Source organism: Somniosus microcephalus, chromosome 25, assembly GCF_052327205.1.
Source record: "Somniosus microcephalus isolate GS21.2 chromosome 25, FLI_Smic_1.0, whole genome shotgun sequence".
NCBI lineage: Eukaryota > Metazoa > Chordata > Chondrichthyes > Squaliformes > Somniosidae > Somniosus > Somniosus microcephalus.
The window spans coordinates 42,602,857-42,625,112 of record NC_141011.1 but is presented as its reverse complement, the minus strand read 5'-3'; the positions used below and the strand labels follow the sequence as shown (position 1 = coordinate 42,625,112).

The 22,256-nt window shown below is 49.2% G+C and overlaps 1 protein-coding gene across 3 annotated transcripts in view; it reads left to right on the top strand.

Moving 5' to 3' along the window:
• Positions 1-22,256, top strand: part of prdm16 (PR domain containing 16) — a 963,872-nt gene that overhangs the window by 294,092 nt on the left and 647,524 nt on the right. The window lies entirely within an intron of this gene.

Below are 22,256 nucleotides of genomic sequence, written 5' to 3'. Positions count from 1 at the left end.
AAATTGCAAGTGACTACATTTCAAAAATAGTACTTCATTGGCTGTATAGTTTTGGGACGTTTGTGAAAGACAGTATATAAATGAAAGTCTTTTCTTTCTAATTCAATTCTCAAAATGCTCAGAATTGCATCACTGGTAAACGCCAGCTGAAAGAAACTCTACAAAGTGGCAACCTTTGCCTGGCAGCCCAGTTGTACTGGATTTGGGGAGTGCATTGGAGTATCTTAAAAAACCCTTTGTCATACATCTTTCTACACTAATAAATCAAGTATGAATATTACCAGTAAACAAGCCCACCCCCAAACACTGGGGATCCCAGCCACCATACACCAAGACACCTGGCCCCAGTACACTAGATGCACAATCTAATTGACCCCATTATTTTCTTTTACTGAGAAATATGTGAGGGTTCATTGTCCATGGTAGAGATTACTACCAAGGTGCAGAGAGAATGAGATAAATCAGGAAGTAGGTATTAGATGACACCAAAGCCTGAAGATTGTAGGAGGAACTCTGAGTGAGGGGTGAGTTCCACAGTTTTAAGGTTCTGGGAAGGAATAGATTAAAGTAGGAAATGGTGCGAAGATTCTTGATTTCAAACGAAGATGCAGGGAGAAGGAAGAGTGTGTACAATCTAAGTTTGGAGCTTCGGAAGAATAAGAAAATACAGCGTATAGCACACTATTATTCACCTACCCTATCTGAATCTACTTTAGTGTACTGTAACTTTCTTCAATTTAAACTAATTCTGTGTATTTTTAAATATAGAGGTAATTTTCAGACTCCACATTGAGGCTGTCTGCTGGGAGCAGAAAGTCTGTAAATTACCTCCTATAAGAACATAAGAATTAGGAGCAAGAGTAGGCCATACGGCCCCTCGAGCCTGCTCTGCCATTCAATAAGATCATAAGAACATAAGAAATAAGAGCAGGAGTAGGCGTATGGCCCCTCGAGCCTGCTCTGCCATTCAATAAGATCATGGTTGATCATTGACCTCAACTCCACTTTCCCGCCCGATCTCCATATCCTTTGATTCCCCTACAATCCAAAAACCAGTAAGCAAATGATTAATAACTAAATTTGCACAAATGAAAGACTTGCATTTATTTAGTGGCTTTCATGATCTCAGGATGTTGCAAGTACTTTACAGCCAATTAAATACTTTTGAAGCGTAGTCACTGTTGTAATGTAGGAAACATGGCAGCCAATTTGCACACAGCAAGGTCCCACAAATAGCAATGAGATAATGACGAGATCATTTGTTTTTAGTGATGTTGGTTGAGGGATAAATGTTGGCCAGGACACTGGGAAGAACTCCTCTGCTCTTCTTCGAATAGTGCCATATGATTTTTTACATCCACCTGAAAGAGCAAAGGGCCTTGGTTTAACATCTCATCCAAAAAACACGCCTCCAACAGTGCAGCACTCCCTCAGTACTGCACTGGAGTGTCAGCCTTGACAATGGGCCCAAGTCTCTGGAGTCAGACTTGAATCTACAACCTTCTGACAGAGATGAGAGTGCTACCCACTGAGCCAAAGCTGAACATTTATCTTTTAATGTATCCATATTGCATTCTGAGGTCTGCTCAAACAGCAGAGGGTTTACCCCATTTAAAAGGGAAAATGCTCAGACAGTTGAAAGGCCAAATGAGTGGGTTAAGTGCCAAAGGTCACTGTAACTTTTTAAAGATGAAAGACAGGGAGGGACTCAATGCAAAGTTACCTTCCCCATAAAACTTGCAGAAATGAAGCAGCACTTGCCCTCGTGCCTATTCCAAGATGGTCGACGGAATTAGAAGCAGACAGCAAAACGTTTAGGCGTTGGTTAGAATCATTTTCAATTTGGTACCTTGATCAGATGGTGCAAAGACATCCTCTGTAATAAAATCCATGTTCAAGCAGCCTGACGCCACCTAATCACTCTGGGTAAATGGTCTGCTTCTGAACACAAGTTAAGAGGTTAGGCTCTATGGAAAGGCTGAGACAAGGAAAATACTGTACGGACTTTGTTTTTCAAGGATTTTAGAACCAAGCTTCCACTGGCACATGAAAAGCGATCCTGTCTTGGGCTCAACGTTTACCTTAGGTAATTTAACAAAAAAAGAATACTGTTTCTTTAAGATGTGTTTTGTGATCCTCTCCCTCGCTTGTTAGGGAATGGAGGCATTCTTTCCAAGGATGGAAACTGGACCCTTTTTTGATGGGTGCTTTGTTCAGATTACCTCAGAGGTTCATCGTTAACTTGCACTTTGGGGTTCTCCCCATCCTCCTGCAGTCTCAAAGAGACATTTGTTCTGTGGAGTTTGTTATAGTGGAAAATACTTCCCAACTTAAAGACAGAAATATGTGTGTGGGGATGTAGGTGCTTTTAATTGTCCATTTGTAAACCTTACTCTGTTTACAGAATGTTTTTTGTGAAACAAGAGCTTGTAAAATAAAATAAAATACTGAACTATTTGATTCTCCGAAAGCTCCTGAAATGTATGTGGAACTGCCTGACTTGAAATCACTGCTGGTGATACCAGCAGACAACTACTTAACATGTTAATATAGCATTCCTCTGAGCGCCATTTTGATGCAGGCCTTAACCCACTTACTTTAAACAGCTTTACGCCCGCGCTACAATAGCAGATGAACATCATGCATTAAAGGTTTGTCCACTAACATTGGCAGCCTTGATTTTTAGACTGATGTTTCACATAATATATGTTTATTTGTTGCCCATTTTCCCTCTTCGGGGTATGGTCCTATGGGTGCTGGGCACCAACTCAGTAGCTCGGCCGACAGCCTGCTTTCCAAACATGGACTTAGCAATATTAATTTTGGTGAGTTATTTGACCAGGGAGGATATCCCGGCCAAGTGCAAGTCTGATCCTGCTCCCACCTGATATCCAAACGAGTGCACACTCCAGCGTGAGTCACGTAATCCTGTGTGTAACTCAAGATCAATTCATTTTTTGCCCACCATAACCTGTTATAGGGTATGACTCCACGAATGCAGATTCTGACTGTGCTAAGGCTCCATAGGCGCACACTACGGCTGGAAGTGAATTCCACAGCCTCACAACTCTCTGTGTAAAGAAGTTCTCCGGCCCTCTTCTAAATCCCTTACATTTATCCCTGTATCTAAAGCCCCTCATTCTAGACCCCTGAACTACTGGAAACAGCCTGGTTCTAGCAATCCTGTCCTGTCATTTCATAATTTTAAACATTTATATTATATCTGCATTATTCTAATGAAAAAAATCCCAACTATGTCGAGACTTTCTTCGTATTTATATTTCCCGGGTGCACACTGTTGCAGGGGTAGAGTTTCACAGGCGCACACTGTTGCTGTAGTATAGTTTCACAGGCACACACTGTTGCTGGGGTAGAGTTTCACGGGCGCACACTGTTGTCATGGTATAGTTTCATGGGTGCACACTGTTACTGGGGTAGTGTTTCACAAGCGTACATTGTTGCTGTGGTGGAGTTTCACGGGCGCACATTGTTGCTATGGTAGATACCATCAGCTTACTCAGCACAGATGGAAGGATCAAACCTGGAGCCTTTCTGCTCCGTACAGCTCAGCACCAGCCTGGGTAGTGCAGTTACTCCATGAGCCAACAACAACAACTTGTATTTATATAGCGCCTTTAACATAGTAAAACGTCCCAAGGCACTTCACGGGAGTGTTATGACAAAAAATTGACATAGAGCCACATAAGAAATTAGGACAGGTAGTGTTTTAGGTTTTAGGTTTTACGTTTTAAGGAGCATCTTAAAGGAGGAAAGAGAGGTAGAGAGGCGGAGAGGTTTAGGGAGTGAGTTCCAGAGCTTAGGGCCTAGGCGGCTGAAGGCACGGCCATCGATCGTTGAGCGATTATAATCAGGGATGCTCAAGAGGTCAGAATTTGAGGAGCACAGATATCTCGGGGGGTTGTGGGGCTGAAAGAGATTACAGAGATAGGGAGGGGCGATGCCACGGAGGGATTTGAAAACAAGGATGAGAATTTTGAAATCAAAGCGTTGCTTAACCGGGAGCCAATGTAGGTCAGCGAGCACAGGGGTGATGGGTGAACGGGACTTGCTGCAAGTTAGGACACAGGCAGCCGAGTTTTGGATGACCTCAAGTTTACGTAGTGTAGAATGTAGGAGGCCAGCCAGGAGTGTGTTGGAATGGTCAAGTCTAGAGGTAACAAAGGCATGGATGAGAGTTTCAGCAGTGGATGAGCTGAGGCAGGGGTGGAGACGGGCGATGTTACGGAGGTGGAAATAGGTGGTCTTAGTTATGCTGCGGATATGTGGTCGGAAGTTCATTTCAGGGTCAAATATAACACCAAGGTTGCGAACAGTCTGGTTCAGCCTCAGACAGATGCTAGGGAGAGGCATGGAGTCAGTGACTAGGGAACGGAGTTTGTGGTGGGGCCTGAAGACAATGGCTTCGGTGTTCCCAATATTTAATTGGAGAAAATTTTTGCTCATCCAGTACTGGATGTCGGACAAGCAACGTGTCAATTTAGAGACCGTGGAGGGGTTGAGAGAAGTGGTAGTGAGGTAGAGCTAGGTGTTGCCAGCATATATGTGGAAACTGATGCCGTGCTTTTGGATGATGTCGCCAAGGGGCGACACATAGATGAGCAATAGGAAGGGGCCAAGGATAGATCCTTGGGGGACCCCAGAGGTAACGATGTGGGAGTTGGAAGAGAAGCCGTTGCAGGTGATTTTCTGGCTACGATTAGATAGATAAGAATGGAACCAGGCGAGTGCAGTCCCACCCAGCTGGACGATAGTGGAGAGGCGTTGAAGGAGGATGGAGTGGTCAACCGTGTCAAAGGCTGTAGACAGGTCGAGAAGGACGAGGAGGGATAGTTTACCTTTGTCACAGTCACAAAGGATATCATTTGTGACTTTGATGAGAACCATTTCGGTACTGTGATAGAGGTGGAAACCAGATTGTAAGTGATTCAAACAAGATGGGCACGGATTTGGGAAGCGACAACATGTTCAAGGACTTTGGAGAGGAAAGGGAGGTTAGAGATGGGGCAGTAGTTTACAAGGACAGCGGGGGTCAAGGGTTGGTTTTTTGAGAGGGGTGATGATGGCAGATTTGAAGGAGAGGGGGACAGAGTGGGAAATCAGGGACACTGTCCCTGACAACTATGTGTGCAGGAAGTGTGTCCAGCTGCAGCTCCTAGCAGACCGCATGGCGGCGCTGGAGCTGCGAATGGACTCACTCTGGAGCATACGCGATGCTGAGGATGTTGTGGATAGCACATTCAGTGAGTTGGTCACACCGCAGGTAAAGGCTAGCTCAGACAGTAAATGGGTGACCAAAAGGCAGGGTAAAGGCAGGAAGGTAGTGCAGGAGTCACCTGCGGTCATCTCCCTCCAAAACAGGTTTACCGTTTTGGGTACTGTTGGGGGAGATGACTTATCAGGGGAAGGCACCAGCAGCCAGGTTCAGGGCACCATGACTGGCTCTGCTGCACAGAAGGGCGGGAAAAAGAGGGATAGGGCTATAGTGATAGGGGATTCAATTGTAAGGGGGATAGATAGGAGTTTCTGTGGCCGAGACCGAGACTCCAAGATGGTATGTTGCCTCCCTGGTGCAAGGGTCAAGGATGTCTCGGAGCGGGTGCAGAGCATTCTGAAGGGGGAGGGGGATCAGCCAGTTGTCGTGGTACATGTAGGTACCAACGATGTAGGTAAAAAGAGGGAGGAGGTCCTACAAGCTGAATTTAGGGAGTTAGGAGCTAAATTGAAAAGTAGGACCTCAAAGGTAGTAATCTCTGGATTGCTACCAGTGCCACGAGCTAATAAGTTTAGAGAGAGTAAGATAGATAAGCTAAATACGTGGCTTGAGCAGTGGTGCAAGGGAGAGGGATTTAAATTCTTGAGGCATTGGAACCAGTTCTTGGGGAGGAGTGACCTGTACCAAGGGGACGGTCTACACCTGAACTGTGAGGGAGCCGATGTCCTCGGGGTAATATTTTCTAGGGCGGTTCGGGAGGATTTAAACTAATTTGGCAGGGGGATGGGAACCTAGGTAGTGGAAAAGAGGGAAGTCATATGAAGTTAGAAATAGATGGTAGAAAGGTGAGAAGCAATAAGCAAAGGAGAGAAACACAAAGGGCCAAACTAATTCATAATGAGAGTGTGAAAAAAGCAAGCCTGAAGGCTTTGTATCTTAATGCTAGAAGCATTAGGAACAAGGTGGATGAATTAGTTGTGGAAATAGAGGTAAACAAGTATGATTTGATTGGGATTACAGAAACGTGGCTGCAGGGTGGGCAAGGCTGGGAACTTAACATCCAGGGATATACAATATTTAGGAAGGATCGGCAAAAAGGTAGGGGAGGTGGGGTAGCATTGCTGGTAAAGGAGGGGATTAATGCAATGGAAAGGAAGGATATTAACTCGGATGAAACGGAATCTGTATGGGTAGAAATGAGAAATAGCAAGGGGAGGAAAACGTTAGTGGGTGTGATATATAGGCCTCCAAGTAGTAATATGGAGGTGAGGGAAGGCATAAAAAGGGAAATTAGAGAAGCGTGCGATAAGAGCACAGCTGTCATCATGGGTGACTTTAATTTACATATTGATTGGACTACCCAAATTAGTAAAAATTCTGAGGAGGAGGAATTCCTGGAATGTTTTCGGGACGGTTATCTGGACCAATATGTCGAGGAGCCGACTCGAGATCAGGCCATTTTAGACTGGGTATTGTGCAATGAGAAGGGACTTATCAGCAATCTTCTTGTACGAGGCCCCTTGGGTCAGAGCGATCATAATATGATCGAGCTCTCAGTCGAGATGGAGAGTGAGGAAATTGAATCAGAGACTAAGGTCCAGAACTTAAATAAAGGGAATTACGAGGGTATGAGACGGGAATTGGGTAAGATTGATTGGGTGGTGTTTCTGGGGGGATTGACAGTGGATAGACAATGGCAAGCATTCAAAGATAGAATGGAAGAATTCCAGAACATGTTTATACCGGTTTGGCATAAAAATAAACCTAAAAAGGTGACTCAACCGTGGATAACGAGGGAAATTAGGGACAGCATAAAATCAAAAAAAAGGGCATATCAACTGGCAAAAAAAAGCACCAGACCGGAAGATTGGGAGCAGTACAGGATACAGCAAAAGAGGACAAAGGGATTAATCAGGAAGGGGAAAATAGAATACGAAAGTAAACTTGCAGCAAACATAAAGACAGACTGCAAAAGCTTTTATCGGTATATCAGGAGGAAAAGACTGGTAAAATCCCAAGTCGGTCCCTTGCAGTCCGATTCGGGAGAATATATAATGGAGAATAAGGAAATGGCAGACCAATTAAACTCATACTTTGGTTCTGTATTCACAAAGGAGGACACAAATAACCTCCCAGGAATATCGACAAACATAGGGACTAATGAGAGGGAGGAGCTGACAGAAATTAGTATCTCTAGGGATATGGTGTTGGGTAAGTTGAGGGGACTGAAGGCCGACAAATCCCCGGGGCCTGATAAACTACATCCTAGGGTACTTAAGGAGGTGGCCCTGGAGATAGCAGATGCTCTAAGGATCATCTTCCGGAACTCCATTGACTCGGGAACAGTACCCGTGGATTGGAGGGTAGCTAATGTTACCCCAATATTTAAAAAGGGGGGTAGAGAGAAAGCAGGGAATTATAGACCAGTAAGCCTTACATCGGTTGTGGGCAAAATGCTAGAGTCCATTATTAAGGATAAAATAGCGGAGCACTTGACAAATGGGGAAAGGATCGGACAGAGTCAACATGGATTTACAAAGGGTAAATCGTGTTTGACTAATCTGCTGGAATTTTTTGAGGAAGTAACTGGTAAAATAGATGGGGGAGAGCCAGTGGATGTGGTGTACCTTGACTTCCAGAAAGCCTTCGATAAGGTTCCACACAAAAGATTATCATGCAAAATTAAGGCTCATGGGATTGGGGGCAAAGTATTAACGTGGATAGAGAACTGGCTGGCGGATAGAAAACAGAGAGTTGGAATAAACGGCTCGTTTTCGGAGTGGCAGGCAGTGACCAGCGGGGTGCCGCAAGGATCTGTCCTGGGACCCCAGCTGTTCACAATATATATAAATGATCTGGATCAGGGAATTGGATGCAATATTTCCAAATTCGCTGACGACACTAAACTAGGAGGATGTCAGGAGGCTACAGTGCGATTTGGACAGGTTGGGGGAATGGGCGGATACGTGGCAGATGCACTATAATGTGGATAAATGCGAGGTTATCCACTTTGGGGGTAAAAACAGGAGGGTGGATTATTATCTAAATGGCAATAGATTGGGAGATGGGGAAGTGCAGAGGGACCTGGGTGTTCTTGTGCACCAGTCACTGAAGGAGAGCATGCAGGTGCAACAGGCGATTAAGAAGGCAAATGGTATGTTGGCCTTCATATCAAGGGGGTTCGAGTATAGGAATAGGGATACCTTACTACAGCTGTACAAGGTGCTGGTGAGACCGCATCTGGAGTATTGTGTACAGTTTTGGTCGCCCCATCTGCGGAAGGATGTTCTTGCCATGGAAAGAGTGCAGCGGCGATTCACCAGGCTGATACCTGGAATGGCGGGAATGACCTACGAGGAGAGATTGAATAGTTTGGGCTTGTACTCACTGGAGTTTAGAAGATTGAGAGGGGATCTCATCGAAACATATAAAATTATGGCAGGCCTGGACAGGCTGAATTCAGAGAGAATGTTTCCAATGGCAGGGGAGCACAGAACCAGGGGCCACAGTCTAAAAATAGCGGGCAAATCATTTAAAACAGAGATGAGGAAGAATTTCTTCACTCAAAGAGTGGTGAGCCTGTGGAATTCCCTGCCACAGAGGGCTGTGAAGGCTAATTCAATAAATATTTTCAAGAGAGAATTGGATATATTTCTGAAGGCTAAGGGGATTAAGGGTTACGGAGAAAAGGCGGGGACGGGGTACTGAACTGGTAAGATCAGCTATGATCTCAGACGAAGATCAGCCATGATCTCATTGAATGGCGGAGCAGGCTCGAAGGGCCGAATGGCCTACTCCTGTTCCTATCTCTATGTTTCTATGTTTACCTGAGGATAGCAAACCGTTAACAATGTCAGCTAACATGGGAGCCAGAAAAGGATGTTGGGTGGTCAGCAGTTTAGTGGGAATAGGGTCGAGGGAGCAGGAAGTGGGTCTCATGGACAGGATGAGCGTGGAAAGGTCAAGAGGGGAGATCGGAGAGAAACTGGAGAAAGATGCGAGTTCAGGGCTAGGGCAGAGGTGAACCTTAAAGGAAGCTTGGCCCGGTGCACCACCAGGAAAGGTACATTTTATACCCGGGTCACGTGTCATTCGAATCCAATGTTTGTCTGAGCGAGAAGCTGAAGATCCTTTTCGAAGTGATTATGATTTCAAATTTTTGATGCAGTCACAAAATATTTATTTTTAACAGTTCCTAATCCACCACAATTTGATAATAGCGAAAACCCAGTGAGTAAATGTAGACATTACCGAACAGTCAGGAGCTGAACCCAATCCCTCAGCACTCAGCCCTGTCCTGCCTGGCTGCATTTGCCTCTATCCCCTTTAATTTAATGCTCTTTCTACAACTGTGTCCTATAGCATGACGCCAGTGGGATTATTTCACTCTGTGATGGTTTGAAATTTGACCATGAAGATCTGTGAAAGTGATACAGAGAGATCAGCATTCTGTCACACACCAAGAGACAGTGGGGTGTGAGTGACATCGGAGTGAATTACTTGCTTTCTAATTCAGTATTGTCACTCCTGAGGTAGAAACACCAACATCTGTCTCAAGGCCCATTGGCCACATTGGTTAGGTCTCCAGGGAACAAGGCACAAGTTACCCTGGTACCCTCCCCCTTTACCACTGATTAATATTGTGTTTGCTCTCCCTCCACCACTATAACAACTTTGATTTATATAGCGCCTTTAACGTAGACAAACGTCCCAAGGCACTTCACAGGAGCATAATCAGACAAAAATTGACACTGAACCAAAGAAGGAGACATTAGGACGGGTGACTAAAAGAGGCCGTCTCAAGGAGAGAAAGGTGGAGAGGTTTAGGGTGGCAATTTCAAAGCTTAGGGCCTAGATGGCTGAAGGCATGCCCACCATTGGTGGGGCGATGCTTGTGCGGAATGCATATGAGGCCACAATTGGAGGATCGCAGAGTTCATGGAGGGTTGTAGGGCTGGAGAAGGTTACCGAGATAGGATTAGGTGACTCCATGGAGAGATTTGAGCACGAGGATGAGAATTTTTAAAAGATGTTGGTGGACCTATTCTCCCTGTCAGCCTGTTGTAAACTGGATTGGAGAACCCATGTAACCGTGTTATGATCCATGCCTGGTGGGACTGGAACTGATGTGGAGCTGGTTCTGCATACTCACGTTGTGCTGTTAGTTTGCACCATGATAAAAGCCCATGAACACATGGAAATGACTTAGCTGTCCAGAGTCTGGTCCAACAGCAGACCTGCAAGATGACTGGACAGATGCCCTCAGGCCCATCCCTCCCTCGCTAGCCCCACTCAGACTCGCTGGAATATTTCTGATTCTAATCTTTATGATTCATTCATCCCTCCATTCCTTTCATGGGATGCCTTCTAACCCCCCCTTTCACCGAACTGGTTTGGACTTCCTTTAGCCTGCCAGTCCCTCCCTGCTCTGGTCCCCCTCTGACTCCCTGGTCCCTCTCTGTTGTAATCCACTCTGACACATTGGTCCCTTTCTGCTCTGGTCCACTCTGAATTATTTGTCCCCCTCTGACTCATTGGTTACTCTCTGACTCATTGGTTACTCTCTGATTCACTGGTCCCCCTCTGACTCACTGGTCCCTCTCTGACTCACTGGTCACTCCCTGACTCATTGGTTACTCTCTGACTCACTGGTCCCTCTCTGACTCACTGGTCCCTCTCTGACTCACTGGTCCATCTCTGACTCACTGGTCCATCTCTGACTTACTGGCCCCTCTCTGACTCACTGGTCCCCCTCTGACTCACTGGTCCATCTCTGACTTACTGGCCCCTCTCTGACTCATTGGTCCCCCTCTGACTCACTGGTCCCCCTCTGACTCACTGGTCCATCTCTGACTCACTGGTCCCTCTCTGACACAATGGCCCCTCTCTGACACAATGGTCCATCTCTGACTCACTGGTCCCTCTCTGACACAATGGTCCCTCTCTGACACAATGGTCCCTCTCTGACTCACTGGTCCCCCGCTGACTCACTGGTCCCCCTCTGACTCATTGGTCCCCCTCTGACTCACTGGTCCCCCTCTGACACAATGGTCCCTCTCTGACTCACTGGTCCCTCTCTGACACAATGGTCCCTCTCTGACTCACTGGTCCCTCTCTGACTCACTGGTCCCCTTCTGACTCACTGGTCCCTCTCTGACTCACTGGTCGCCGTCTGACTCACTGGTCACTCTCTGACACATTGGTTCATCTCTGACTCACTGGTCAATCTCTGACTCATTGGTCCCTCTCTGACTCGTTGGTCCCTCTCTGACTCACTGGTCCCTCTCTGACTCACTGGTCCATCTCTGACTCACTGGTCCCCCTCTGACTCGCTGGTCCATCTCTGACTCACTGGTCCCCCTCTGACTCACTGGTCCCCCTCTGACTCACTGGTCCCCCTCTGACTCACTGGTCCCTCTCTGACTCACTGGTCCCCCTCTGACTCACTGGTCCATCTCTGACTTACTGGCCCCTCTCTGACTCATTGGTCCCCCTCTGACTCACTGGTCCCCCTCTGACTCACTGGTCCATCTCTGACTCACTGGTCCCTCTCTGACACAATGGCCCCTCTCTGACACAATGGTCCATCTCTGACTCACTGGTCCCTCTCTGACACAATGGTCCCTCTCTGACACAATGGTCCCTCTCTGACTCACTGGTCCCCCGCTGACTCACTGGTCCCCCTCTGACTCATTGGTCCCCCTCTGACTCACTGGTCCCCCTCTGACACAATGGTCCCTCTCTGACTCACTGGTCCCTCTCTGACACAATGGTCCCTCTCTGACTCACTGGTCCCTCTCTGACTCACTGGTCCCCTTCTGACTCACTGGTCCCTCTCTGACTCACTGGTCGCCGTCTGACTCACTGGTCACTCTCTGACACATTGGTTCATCTCTGACTCACTGGTCAATCTCTGACTCATTGGTCCCTCTCTGACTCGTTGGTCCCTCTCTGACTCACTGGTCCCTCTCTGACTCACTGGTCCATCTCTGACTCACTGGTCCCCCTCTGACTCGCTGGTCCATCTCTGACTCACTGGTCCCCCTCTGACTCACTGGTCCCCCTCTGACTCACTGGTCCCCCTCTGACTCACTGGTCCCTCTCTGACTCACTGGTCCCTCTCTGACACATTGGTCCCTCTCTGACTCATTGGTCCCTCTGACTCACTGGTCCCTCTCTGACTCACTGGTCCCCCTCTGACTCACTGGTCCCCCTCTGACTCACTGGTCCCTCTCTGACTCACTGGTCCCTCTCTGACTCATTGGTCCCCCTCTGACTCACTGGTCCCCCTCTGACTCACTGGTCCCTCTCTGACTCACTGGTCCCTCTCTGACTCATTGGTCCCCCTCTGACTCACTGGTCCCTCTCTGACTCACTGGTCCATCTCTGACTCACTGGTCCCTCTCTGACTCACTGGTCCCTCTCTGACTCACTGGTCCATCTCTGACTCACTGGTCCCCCTCTGACTCACTGGTCCCTCTCTGACTCACTGGTCCATCTCTGACTCACTGGTCCCTCTCTGACTCACTGGTCCCCCTCTGACTCACTGGTCCCCCTCTGACTCACTGGTCCCCCTCTGACTCACTGGTCCCTCTCTGACTCACTGGTCCCTCTCTGACACATTGGTCCCTCTCTGACTCATTGGTCCCCCTCTGACTCACTGGTCCCTCTCTGACTCACTGGTCCCCCTCTGACTCACTGGTCCCCCTCTGACTCACTGGTCCCTCTCTGACTCACTGGTCCCTCTCTGACTCATTGGTCCCCCTCTGACTCACTGGTCCCCCTCTGACTCACTGGTCCCTCTCTGACTCACTGGTCCCTCTCTGACTCACTGGTCCCCCTCTGACTCACTGGTCCCCCTCTGACTCACTGGTCCCTCTCTGACTCACTGGTCCCTCTCTGACTCATTGGTCCCCCTCTGACTCACTGGTCCCCCTCTGACTCACTGGTCCCTCTCTGACTCACTGGTCCCTCTCTGACTCATTGGTCCCCCTCTGACTCACTGGTCCCCCTCTGACTCACTGGTCCCTCTCTGACTCATTGGTCCCCCTCTGACTCACTGGTCCCCCTCTGACTCACTGGTCCCTCTCTGACTCACTGGTCCATCTCTGACTCACTGGTCCCTCTCTGACTCACTGGTCCATCTCTGACTCACTGGTCCCCCTCTGACTCACTGGTCCCCCTCTGACTCACTGGTCCCCCTCTGACTCTGGTCCCCCTCTGACTCACTGGTCCCTCTCTGACTCACTGGTCCCCCTCTGATTCACTGGTCCCCCTCTGACTCACTGGTCCATCTCTGACTCACTGGTCCCCCTCTGACTCACTGGTCCCTCTCTGACACAATGGTCCCTCTCTGACTCACTGGTCCCTCTCTGACTCACTGGTCCCTCTCTGACTCACTGGTCCCTCTCTGACTCACTGGTCCCTCTCTGACTCACTGGTCCCCCTCTGACTCACTGGTCCCTCTCTGCCACAATGGTCCCTGTCTGACTCACTGGTCCCTCTCTGACACAATGGTCCCTCTCTGACTCACTGGTCCCCCTCTGACTCACTGGTCCCCTTCTGACTCACTGGTCCCTCTCTGACTCACTGGTCCCCCTCTGACACATTGGTTCATCTCTGACTCATTGGTCCCCCTCTGACTCACTGGTCCCCCTCTGACTCACTGGTCCCTCTCTGACTCACTGGTCCCTCTCTGACTCATTGGTCCCCCTCTGACTCACTGGTCCATCTCTGACTCACTGTTCATAGACTACAGCTCAGCATTCAACACTATCGTCCCAACAAGCTGGCCACCAAACTCCAAACTCTTGGCCTGAACACTTCCCTCTGCAACTGGACCCTGGACTTCCTAACAAACAGACCCCAGTCTGTCAAATTAGGTAACCACACCTCCCCCCCCCTGACCCTGAACACGGGGGTCCCACAAGGATGTGTGCTGAGCCCCCTCCTCTACTCCCTCTTCACCCACGACTGTGTGGCTGTTCATGGTTCCAATACCATCATCAAGTTTGCGGATGGCAGCACGGTGGCATAGTGGTTAGCACTGTTGCCTCACAGCACCAGGGACCCGGGTTCAAATCCGGCCTCGGGTGACTGTCTGTGTGGAGTTTGCACATTCTCCCCGTGTTTGCGTGGGTTTCCTCCGGGTGCTCTGGTTTCCTCCCACAGTCCAAAGATGTGCAGGTTAGGATGATTGGCTATGATAAATTGACCCTTAGTGTTAGGGGGATTAAATACGTGGGGTTACGGGGATAGGGTGGGATATGTGTCGGTGCAGGCTCGATGGGCCGAAATGGCCTCTATCTGCACTGTGGGGTTTCTGTGATTCTGTGATGACACCACGGTAGTAGGCCAGATCACCAACAACGATGAGTCAGCCTACAGGGAGGAGGTCCAGTATCTCGTGAAGTGGTGCGCCGATAACAACCTGGCCCTTAACATCAAGAAAACCAAAGAAATCATTGTGGACTTCAGGAAGTCCAAAGGCGGAAGTCACACCCCCATCCACATCAATGGGGCAGTGGTGGAAAGGGTGGACAGCTTTAAGTTCCTCGGAGTCCACATCACGGAAGACCTCTCCTGGTCCCTCAATACCTCCTCTCTGGTGAAGAAGGCCCAGCAGCGCCTATATTTCCTAAGGAGGCTGAAGGGATCTAACCTGTCACCCCTGATCCTCTCTAACTTTTACCACTGCTCTATAGAGAGCATCCTGACAAACTGTATCACAGTATGGTATGGCAGCTGTAGCTACTATGACCGGAAAGCCCTGCAGCGGGTAGTCAAAACTGCCCAACGCATTACCGGCACCCGGCTACCGATCATAGAGCACATATACCAGAAACGCTGTCTACGGAGGTCACGGTCCATCATCAAAGACCCTACCCACCCCAGCCACAGTCTGTTCGCCCTCCTGCCATCTGGGAGACGCTACAGATGCATTCGCACCCGTACGACCAGATTTAGGAACAGCTTCTTTCCCAGGGCTGTCATCCTACTGAACTCCACAAACAAACTCTAAAGCCTGCACATCTGCCAATGCACTTTATTATGGTTATGTTGTGTTAATATACTACAAGCCAAATGTATGTTGAATGTTTAAATGTCTTAATCCAAATGTACACTCTCGGGCGCCGCAAGCCTACATTTTGTTGTACTGCACTTGTGCACTAACAATGACAATAAAAGTTGATTTGATTTTGGTCCCCCTCTGACTCACTGGTCCCTCTCTGACTCATTGGTCCCTCTCTGACTCAATGGTCCCCTGACTCACTGGTCCCTCTCTGACTCACTGGTCCATCTCTGACTCACTGGTCCCCCTCTGACTCACTGGTCCCTCTCTGACTCACTGGTCCCCCTCTGACTCATTTGACCATCTCTGACTCACTGGTCCCTCTCTGCTCTGGTCCACTGTGACTCACTGGTCCCTCTCTGCTCTGGTCCACAGTGACTCACTGGACCTCTCTGACTCACTGGTCCCTCTCTGCTCTGGTCCACTCTGACTCACTGGTCCTTCTCTGCTCTGGTCCCTCCCTGCTCTGGTCCACTCTGACTCACTGGTCCTGCTCCATTCTGGTCCACTCTGACTCACTGGTCCCTCTCTGACTCACTGGTCCCTCTCTGACTCACTGGTCCCTCTCTGACTCACTGGTCCATCTCTGACTCACTGGTCCATCTCTGACTCACTGGTCCCTCTCTGTCTCACTGGTCCCTCTCTGTCTCACTGGTCCCCCTCTGACTCACTGGTCCATCTCTGACTCACTGGTCCATCTCTGACTCACTGGTCCCTCTCTGACTCACTGGTCCCTCTCTGACTCACTGGTCCCCCTCTGACTCACTGGTCCCTCTCTGTCTCACTGGTCCCCCTCTGACTCACTGGTCCCCCTCTGACTCACTGGTCCCTCTCTGTCTCACTGGTCCCTCTCTGTCTCACTGGTCCCTCTCTGTCTCACTGGTCCCTCTCTGACTCACTGGTCCCTCTCTGACTCACTGGTCCATCTCTGACTCACTGGTCCATCTCTGACTCACTGGTCCCTCTCTGTCTCACTGGTCCCTCTCTGTCTCACTGGTCCCCCTCTGACTCACTGGTCCATCTCTGACTCACTGGTCCATCTCTGACTCACTGGTCCATCTCTGACTCACTGGTCCCTCTCTGACTCACTGGTCCCTCTCTGTCTCACTGGTCCCTCTCTGACTCACTGGTCCCCCTCTGACTCACTGGTCCCTCCCTGTCTCACTGGTCCCCCTCTGACTCACTGGTCCCCCTCTGACTCACTGGTCCCCCTCTGACTCACTGGTCCCTCTCTGTCTCACTGGTCCCCCTCTGACTCACTGGTCCCTCTCTGACTCACTGGTCCCCCTCTGACTCACTGGTCCCTCTCTGTCTCACTGGTCCCCCTCTGACTCACGGGTCCCTCTCTGACTCACTGGTCCCTCTCTGACTCACGGGTCCCCCTCTGACTCACTGGTCCCTCTCTGACTCACTGGTCCCCCTCTGACTCACTGGTCCCTCTCTGTCTCACTGGTCCCCCTCTGACTCACGGGTCCCTCTCTGACTCACTGGTCCCTCTCTGACTCACGGGTCCCCCTCTGACTCACTGGTCCCTCTCTGACTCACTGGTCCCCCTCTGACTCACTGGTCCCCCTCTGACTCCCTGGTCCCTCTCTGACTCACTGGTCCCCCTCTGACTCACTGGTCCCTCTCTGACTCACTGGTCCCCCTCTGACTCACTGGTCCCTCTCTGACTCACTGGTCCCTCTCTGACTCACTGGTCCCTCTCTGACTCACTGGTCCCCCTCTGACTCACTGGTTCCCCTCTGACTCACTGGTCCCTCTCTGACTCACTGGTCCATCTCTGACTCATTGGTCCCTCTCTGACTCACTGGTCCCTCTCTGACTCACTGGTCCCCCTCTGACTCACTGGTCCCTCTCTGACTCACTGGTCCCCCTCTGACTCACTGGTCCCCCTCTGACTCCCTGGTCCCTCTCTGACTCACTGGTCCCCCTCTGACTCACTGGTCCCTCTCTGACTCACTGGTCCCCCTCTGACTCACTGGTCCCTCTCTGACTCACTGGTCCCTCTCTGACTCACTGGTCCCTCTCTGACTCACTGGTCCCTCTCTGACTCACTGGTCCCCCTCTGACTCACTGGTCCCTCTCTGACTCACTGGTCCCTCTCTGACTCACTGGTCCCTCTTTGACTCATTGGTCCCTCTCTGACTCACTTTCATTCAATAAGGCCATTCAATAAGAAAGATCATGGCTGATCACTGATTCACTGGTCCCTCTCTGCTCTGGTCCCCTCTGACTCACTGGTCCCTCTCTGCTCTGGTCCATGCTGACTCACTGGTCCCTCTCTGCTCTGGTCCACGCTGACTCACTGGTCCTGCTGCATTCTGGTCCACTCTGACTCCCTGGTCCCTCTCTGCTCTAGTCCACTCTGACACATTGGGCCCCTGCTGACTCACTTGTCTCAGTGATCCCTCTCTTCTATGGCCTGCCTATTCTTCTCCCTGTTGCCGGGGATTTTGTTCCATACAGAAGTATTTGAAGTGCGAGAGAGAGCGAGTGTGTGTGTTTCAGTGACATCAGAGTTTGATATGAGCATTCCCACCCCACTGTAATTTTATTTAAAATATGGTTTTAATTTTGTACAAATGAACTTCGCCATTGACTATAGGATTATACTCCAACTCACACCCCCACACAGGGGAAGGTTTGAATGGTGTATTGTTTCGTGGTATTCAGGAAAATGTACTCCCGTCCTCAGAGAGCTGAGCTGATTCCAAAAATCAATTGTTCAAAATGAAAGTCAAAAGCAATTGGAATATTTGGAATTATTTCAAGTTATGATTCACAAAAAAAATGGTGCTTGAGTTGAGGAACATCAACGGGTTCATCCTGAGAGACATTACGTATCTGAATACCAGCCAAAAAGAAACTGGAGCTAGGGGCAGAGTGGAGCAGGCGGAGGCTGTTGTAGAGAGAGCAGGGAGGACTGTTGTGCAAGATTTGGGAGAGAGGAGCAGGTGGGGATCATAATGAGTGGAACAAGAATCTGAATGGAGGATCTAGGGGGTGGGTGAAAGAGAGCAGTCGAGGGTTAAGATGGGGAACCTGGGGGAAGTGGGGAGAAAGATGAGGGAGGAGCTGGGAGGACATAAACCAAGGAGGCTGCATTGAGGGTGTGGGGAAGGAGGTAAGCCAGGCAGGGTTACATTGAACATTCTGGGGGAGTGGAGCAGAGTACAGAGAAGGTCATCATTAAGGGTATGGAAAGAGACAAGTCATGATAGGAGTTGGGGCCCAGTGGCTTGTAGAAGAGAGGGAAAAGAGAGGTGCCCAGAAAGAGTTACACTAAGGGATGGGAAGGGAGGAGACAGTCATTGGCATTGCAGGGAAATGATTCAGTAGTTTTCCTGCAGGATGGAAAACTTATTTTTTAAAGTTAGAAAACCAGGACAAAATGGATGGAAATATGGACTCCTCCAAAGGGATGAAAATAATGACTGCCCAACATGGTGGGAGCAAGGGCAGAGAAGGGAAATTGGGACACTGGACAAAGCAAGCATCGTCTGTGCAAGGATAGGCTGTGCAAGCTGACCTGGGCGTACTATGGTCTGAAAAGCAGATAGAGTGAGGTCTATTGCAGTGCTGCAGACAGCACACTCTTGGCATGGTGCAGGAACAGACCGATGGAACAGTGATTGCAACCACACATAATTGCTGCCTAGTTAGTGGATGATTGCAGTTTGTGTTTAGATTGTAGGGCATACAAATTACATGACACTGGCTGGCTCTGTCAGCTCCATTTCCAGTGGTCTGTTCTTTCCCAAAAGAAATGTTTCTGTGGTTTAACTTTAAATTGAGGCTCTTCAAATATGCAGTGGTGCACCAGGGCCGATTACATTTCTAAATCCGTACAAAATGAAACACCTTCTTAACAAAGCTTACAGTGCTTCACATACGGCAGCCATCTTTTTTTGACCTACCTTGCAATTGCTCCTGCTTCAATTTGGAGACCAAAAATTCCTGACAGTATTCCTTTAAATCTTTGGCATGTCTGCTCCCCATTTAGCTCATTGGATGATTGCACCACCCAGTGTTATGCCAAGCCTTACAGACCATAAGAGCCCCAGTTCAATCCTTGGTCTTTGTTGCTGGTCCCAGCTGAGGTGGGGTGAGGGGACTGAGGGTTGCTTCAATTTGCCTCAGTGCCCCGGGAATTGAAAGGAGAAAATTCTTTCTGATTGTCAATCCCGACGGGAGAACATCCACTGGTTACAATGGAGGATCTGGGAGGGAGAAGATAAGGGAGGATTGTGACAGAAGAGCAAAAGGGAGAGACAATAAAGAACAGCAATGGAGGGCACACCGAGGCAGCGATTTAGTGGTTATTTTACCGGGAGTGAAGAACAGAACAGCCAGGGCCAGGAGACAGGTTATGAGAGGACACAGGGCCAGGTAAATTTTTACAGGAGAGGAAAGAGAAGAAGGGTTATGCTGCAGGAATGTGTACGTGGTTGTAGAACAGTATCTTAGCAGGAGTCAAACTGCTTGTATAGTGGCACTGTAATTAGTTTAGATTCTGGGAAAGCAGAAACAGTGAGCCGGGTGACGCTTATGCGATGAAATCCAGCTCCCAGAAACTAGCAGCAACATCGCTATCCCAGTTCTTCCACAGATCTCCGAATTTGCCGCCAGTATAATCGAGCTGGATTTAATAGTGTAAAAGCGCAGAAACGCCCGGCTCACAGTGTCTCAGACACGACAAAGGCACACTCAGTCCAGTCAGCTCTACAAAGTCCTCCTCACTAACAGCCTGACATAGTCATACACACAGAATCATACCTTTCAGCCAACGTCCCAGGTTCCTCCATCACCATAACTAGCGGGAGGAGGAGGCTCCATGAATATCCCCATCCTCAATGATAGTGCAGCTCAGCACGTGAGTGCAAAAGACAAGCGTTTGCAACCATCTTCAGTTAGAAATACCGAGTGGATGATCCATCTAGGCTTTCTCCTGAGGGCCCCATCATCACAGAAGCCAGTCTTTAGCCAATTCGATTCACTCCACATGATATCAAGAAATGGCTGAGCGCACTGGGTACAGCAAAGGCTATGGGCTCCGACAACATCCCAGCTGTAGTGCTAGCCAAGCTGTTCCAGTACAGTTACTACACTGCATTTACCCACAAAGTGGAAAATTGCCCAGGTATGTCCTGTCCATAAAAAGCAGGACAAATCCAATGTGGCCAATTACTGCCCCATCAGTCTACTCTCCATCATCAGCAAAGTGATGGAAGGGGTCATCGATGGTGTTATCACGCAGCACTTATTCATCAATAACCTGCTCTCCGATGCTCAGTTTGAGTTCCGCCAGGACCACTGGGCTCCAGACCTCATTACAACCTTGGTCCAAACATGGACAAAAGAACTGAATTCCAGAGGTGAGGTGAGAGTGACTGCCCTTGACATCAAGGCAGCATTTGACTGAGTGCAGCACCAAGGAGCCCTAGTAAAATTGAAGTCAATGGGAATCAGGGGGAAAACTCTCCACTGGTTGGAGTCATACCTAGCACAAAGGAAGATGGTTGTGGTTGTTGAAGGCCAATCACCTCAGCCCCAGGATATCACTGCAGGAGTTCCTCAGGGCAGTGTCCTAGGTCCAACCATCTTTAGCTGCTTCATCAACGGCCTTCCTTCCAACATAAGGTCAAAAAAGGGGATGATTGCGCAGCATTCAGTTCCATTCGCAACTCCTCAGATAATGAAGCGGTCATGTCCGCATGCAGAAAGAGCTGGACAACATTCAGGCTTGGGCTGATAAGTGGCAAGTAACATTCATCCCACAAAGTGCCAGGCAATGACCACCTCCAACCAGAGAGAGTCTAACCACCTCCCCTTGACATTCAACGGCATTACAAATAAATACTGTGGCTATAAGAGCAGGTCAGAGGCTAGGTATTCTGCGATGAGTGTCTCACCTCCTGACTCCCCAAAGCCTTTCCACTATCTACAAGGCATAAATCAGGAGTGTGATGGAATACTCTCCACTTGCCTGGATGAGTGCAGCTCCAACAACACTCAAGAAGCTCGACACCATCCAAGACAAAGCAACCTGCTTGATTGGCACCCCATCTACCACCTTAAGTACTCACTCCCTCCACCACCGGCGCACCGTGGCTGCATTGTGTACCATCTACAAGATGCACTGCAGCAACTCGCCAAGGGTTCTTCGACAGCACCTCCCAAACCCACGACCTCTACCACCTAGTAGGACAAGGGCAGCAGGCGCATACGAACACAGCCACCTTCAAGTTCCCCTCCATGTCAAACACCATCCTGACTTGGAAATATATTGCCGTTCCTTCATCGTCGCCAGGTCAAAATCCTGGAACTCCCTACTTAACAGCACTGTGGGAATACCTTTACCACACGGACTGCAGCAGTTCAGGAAGGCGGCTCACCACCACCTTCTCAAGGGCAATTAGGGATGGGCAGTAAATGTTGGCCTTGCCACTGATGCCCACATCCCTTGAATGAATTTTTAAAAATGTGATTCAGAACAACTGTTCGAAAGAGGACAAAATTGGAATTGAAATGCTGATGCCTTAACAACAACAACTTGCATTTATATAGTGCCTTTAACGTGGTAAAACGTCCCAAGGTGCTTCACAGGAGTGTAATCAGACAAAAATTGACACTGAGCCAAAGAAGGAGATACTAAGAGTGGTTACTAAAAGAGAGGTGGAGAAGGTAAGAGGTTTGTGGGTGGGGTGGGGGGGTGGCGGTGGAGGGGGGGGAGGAATTCCAGAGCTTAGGGCCTGGACAGCTAAAGGCACAGTCAAGAGATCAGAGTTGGAAATAAACCCAGTGTTTTCAGAGAGTGGTAGGGCAGAGGAGGTTATAGAAATAGAGAGGGGAGCGGCCATGGAGGGACTTGAACATCACACTGTTGTTGTAAAAGGCACAAAAGATGTCTACAGTCGTGCAGCAAGTCTCCTCATTTTATTCTTTCTG